The sequence below is a fragment of the Nelumbo nucifera genome, chromosome 8 (assembly GCF_055504915.1).
Source record: "Nelumbo nucifera cultivar China Antique chromosome 8, China Antique-T2T, whole genome shotgun sequence".
In the NCBI taxonomy this organism is placed as follows: Eukaryota; Viridiplantae; Streptophyta; class Magnoliopsida; order Proteales; family Nelumbonaceae; genus Nelumbo; species Nelumbo nucifera.
The window spans coordinates 9,605,193-9,610,242 of NC_142656.1; the positions used below are offsets into that span (position 1 = coordinate 9,605,193).

Here is a 5,050-nt window from a genome sequence, read left to right on the forward strand (position 1 = left end):
GCCGGTTTTCTATATTGGTAAACCGAAACCGAACCGGTACCTTTGGTTTTTTAAAAACACCGAACCAACACTAAACCAATCGGTTCGATTAACTGATTTTTTGGTTCGTTTTTCGATTTTTTTTGTTTACCCCTAATAGAACATAATTATACATTATTTATTGATAAAATACATGGTCTAACCCATTTAACCCCAACGGTTGAACCGACCTATAACCCGGAGACAAAACGGTTCGACCTCTAGGTCAATTTTTAAAACATTGACCTATTCATGATTTGATACAAGAAACCTAAATTATTTAGTTGCTAATTAAAATAATTATTGCTATTGTTTCCTTATCAAATTAAATCTTGATAGTTTTCTTAAAATACATAATTAGAAACTTCCCTTTTCCCACCATGAGGCCACCGTGTTTTATACTTTCCATTAATGAAACTAACGCTCCAATCCCAATTCTTCCTCCATCTCCCTTCCACTCTTCGTCTTCTACTCGAATTCAAACACCATCACACGCCAATCCCAATTCTCTCGCTCTCTTGATCTCTCACACTCATTCTCTAAATGATAGGTCGAGACAAATATGGGCATTATGGATTATGGTTGAGAAAGACAGGGTCTATTAGTTTGTGCTTTTGAAGTTTTTAGAGATTAGAAATCCCTTCGTTTTTCTATAATCTAACTCTCCAAATTTCTAACAATCTTTCTCCTCCAATGGCGTGTACTGAGCAGACTGCCAGAAAATCCACTGGAGGAAAGGCTCCAAGAAAGCAATTGGCAACAAAGGCTATCAAGAAATCTGCTTCCGCTACAGGTGGCGTAAAGAAGCCATACTAGTTCAGGCCAGGAACAATAACTCTCAAAGAAATCATCATGAAGTACCAGAAGACTACCAAGCTTCTGATTCGCAAACTTCCATTCCAACTCTTGGTTCGTGAGATTGCTCAGGATTTCAAGATTGATCTTCGGTTCCAGAGCTCCGTCATTGCTTCTCTTCAAGAGGCAACAGAGGCATATTTGGTAGGTCCCTTTGAAGATACCAACCTCTGTGCGATTCATGCTAAGAGAGTCACTATAATGCCAACGAAAATTCAACTCGCTCGTCAGATCAAGGGGTGAGTGCATGCATGCTTAAGTCTTTTTTATGATGGATTGCTGGTTACTTTTTCTGTATAGAAGGGTTCTTTGGTCTAGATCTTATTTTACTTTTGCTTTTGGGAGGGGTAGGGGTTAAATGTTAGGGTTTTCTCTATGTTCCGTTATGTCTTCTAATCGGTGTTTTGTAAATAGATCTAATGGAAACAAATTGCAATTTTCTTGTTGAAAAAGAAAAGAAATCTCCAGGATTGTTATTGGGCTTTGGTGTCAAAAGGATGGAAAATCCAAGGTATTGTGTGCCATCTCTAAAAGAGGCTTTTCATGCTTCTGCCCCCTCTTAGAAAACCCCTTTTCTATTTATTTATCATTAAAAAGGTTGTTGTGCATGGCAATTATGAAATATGGAAAGTGTGAAACAGAAATATGAAAGCTAAAATTCTTTATTGGGTTTGGTTAATTAGAAAACTTAAGCAACATTCTATATTTTTGCAATGTTTGGGGAGGGGAGTTTGGTAATGAAAATCAAGATAGAGTTATTAGTTTTTTCCCCAACAAAATCCTTATTTGTTCTTGCCCTACTTCGGGTTATTAAAGAATCCAGTGTTACAAATTCCAAATAATAGCATTACATGGAATGGTTTCATAGATATAGATATGTCCATAGTTTCATGAATAATGAATTTGTATTAATAGTTCAGGAGTACTCTAAATCTGGTCTCATTGAATTCAAATTAATAAGATCATTCAAATTTTTTTACCTCTGTATTTGGGTATATTATATGTTGAATAAAAAAAGTAAATGAGCCTTGATTCAATAAAGGGCCTGAAATGAGGGATTTCTTTTAACCCTGGTTTCCAATAATTGTATTCCATATTCTAAATAGTCAATTTTATAATAATTGTTCGTTACCATTAAATTTGCTTACTCTTGAAGTCAGAAAAATGGACATATTTCTTAGAGGAAAGAGGATGGCATGACTCATACTTAAAGTTGGAATATTTCATGTATTACATATACCCAAGTAATGATTTCATTAACAAAAATAAAATAAAAAACAAATCAAATGCTTCCGCCATTTTGAACATGCATAGTTGTGAAAGTGTTAAGTCAGTGCTAAGTGGAAGGGAGCACACTTAGGCAACTAGCTGCCCATCTAGATGTTGATTTTGATTAAAGTAACTTATATTTTCTTATTGCATGTTGGACAAGGTGGACGTTACTTTCTCCATTCATATCATGTAATGGATGAGTATTCTATAAAATTTTACTTTAATCTCAATGGAAAGAAGAAATGATTCAATATCCATACAAACCTATGTCTATTTTTTTTTACCTTGGCAGTAGTTATTCAATTTATATAAATTGACACTGGATGCATATTAAATGCATATCATGTAATGCATGTTGATTCACATTAACCGTCCCATCTATGTGAATGTGAATACAACATAACCATTGGATACTTTAGTGTTAAATTAAACTATGGAGATTATTTTGCTTATTTTTTTTTTTTTGTTAGAGGTCATGTCATCAATGTTATTTTGTAGCCTGAAATTTTAAATTTTGGTTAGGTATTGATTCTAAAACACTTATAGAAATTTGCTTAATAATGCTTAATTATAGGGTAGCTTGAAACAAAGAATATTTTTCTTTATCTCTAGGCTTTGCTTATTAATTAAATTAAATTCAAGTGCTTGCAAACATTAAAATCTCTTTTACTTGAGAATATCATAGGAGCTTGCCCGAGTTGGTTCAATTAAGAATGTCATAAGACTTCTCCTATCTCAATTTTGCTTAATAAATCCCATGCATCATAAGGGCCACACTAATATGATATAAAGTTTAGATGTGATTCAACATGTTAAGCAGAACTAAGATAGGCAACAATAATTAAGAATTGCTAGTAGTTGATTTTTGAATTTTTGCAATAACTATTTAAATTATTTCAACCTTCCTTCCAACTCAATTAAAATGTAGTGAAGATTTTGTTTTCTCTTTTAATTTTTAGTTCAAGTTCTTGAAGCCTAGTCCTAGTTCTACTATGCCTTTCAGTATGAGAACAGCGATGAAATGTACCCAAACTCAATAGCCTCGTAGGCTTTTGAGTGAGGTAAAATAGTCACCATAGAAGTGTTTTTTACGAGTGTATTCTTTTTATCGTTCCCTTTTAATTTAATTTTTCTTAACCTAAAGGACAATTGCAAGACCGATTGTATGATAAATTAGTAGCTCATTCAAAAAGTTCCCACTCCTCACACCAAGGGAGTACATTTTGGCTTTGCGAATGTGAGATGGGAAAGACAAGACATACTATTGTTTTATGAAGGTGAGCTTCATAAATTCTTTTTGACCCTACATCTAATTACTTTTCAAAATGTTTGCTTCTAATATTGGCAATATTTTAATTGTCTATGTTTGTGATGGCAGTGGAATTGATGTTGAACACAATGAATAAATACTTTATATTAGTTTTTTCCCTACATTTTGATGTTCATGCTCTATTGTGCCTTCTGATTATTTTCCTGTGCTTCCTTTTTCCCATTTGTCATATTCCAGTTAATAGTTTTCAGAGTTATTTGACTGGGAATGATTACTTTCCCCTATTCAATTTGTAAGTTTTACTGAAATTATGTCGAGGAATAAACCAGCTTACAAAAACGAGGTAGAGTTTGTTCTAATGGCTTTGATGGAAATACCTTCACAGTATAAAACAACGATGAGGCTTGATGCTTGATTCATTTTGTTTTGTTTTTTTTACTTATTATATTTTATTTTTTGAAGGAATGAGACATGCTCCAAGTATTCCATCACAAGATAACTACATGTAAAGTAAAGTTGGAGCTCTTCAAGATGTGAAATCAACCTCTCATGGGTTATTCATCATTTTCAACCAATTTATTACTATGGTTACTTAGTCCAAGACACAACTTTAGATATGTAGGTGGATACAGTTGACCAAATTTCTATGTGTTAAGTGTATTATTTATGATAGCAATTTGGAAATTGTAATATATTTTTAACACATTTTTTGTATAAATACAATTAGGATGTAATTCAACAATAGTTCACAAGGTTTGTTGCTTAAACTATTTATGAGAAACATTTATTCAATTGTCGCCACTTTACAATTAGCAACGATTGAATTGATTGTTGTTAATTCAACAACAATTCATAATAATTGTTGCCATAAATATTTATGAGAAATAATTGTCAAGCTAATTCCTAATTGGCAACAATTAACTTAATCGTTGCAAAATGAACTTTGGGGCAACAATTGCTTGATTGTTGCCCATTCAACAATAGTTTATACAGGTTGTTGCCTAAGATAATTGTTAGATACAACTCTTCAACTATTGCAAATTTACAATTAGCAACAACTAACAAGATTGTTAGGGATGGTACCATTAGGCAATAAGTAATTGGTTGTTGCTAAAAAACTATATGGGTAACAGTTTTTATGCATTGTTGCTAAAATAATTTGTTTGGTGACAGTTGCAAATCGTTGTTGTAAAATACTATTTTTGCCATCACTTGGACCGGTTGTTGTGAAAAAACATATTTCGCAATACTTAATTGTTGCAAAACACTTTTAACAATGGCTTCACTAGCAATAGTTCATTCAATTGTAAATAAAACATTTGGCAACAGTTTTTCTTATATTAGAAACATTTTTTTACTATTGCCAAAGGTCATTTTTCTTATAGTGCATCAACAATTTTAAGTAGTTACACAAATTCTTTTACAAAGATGATAATAGCGAGATTCGTAATCACACCACCACTTGGACAATTCATCCAACACATCAACTAATTAAGATTACAAAATTGCCTTCCCAAGTGAAATGAGATTTTGTGCTCGTAAAAATGGTTCTCACACTGTCATCACAACGTTTTGCAGATATACATTGGAAACATCTTTGTATTTGTATGTTTTGTTTTCATTCATGGGAAAATA

General features: G+C 32.5%; 1 pseudogene across 1 annotated transcript; it reads left to right on the plus strand.

Annotated features, from left to right (window-relative positions):
- Nucleotides 1–498: 498 nt before the first annotated feature.
- On the plus strand, nt 499–4,135 carry LOC104592144 (histone H3.2-like; annotated as a pseudogene). The gene is made up of 2 exons (XR_016079659.1): nt 499–1,112; nt 3,878–4,135. The product of XR_016079659.1 is annotated as a histone H3.2-like (transcript).
- The last annotated feature ends 915 nt before the right edge of the window (nt 4,136–5,050 follow it).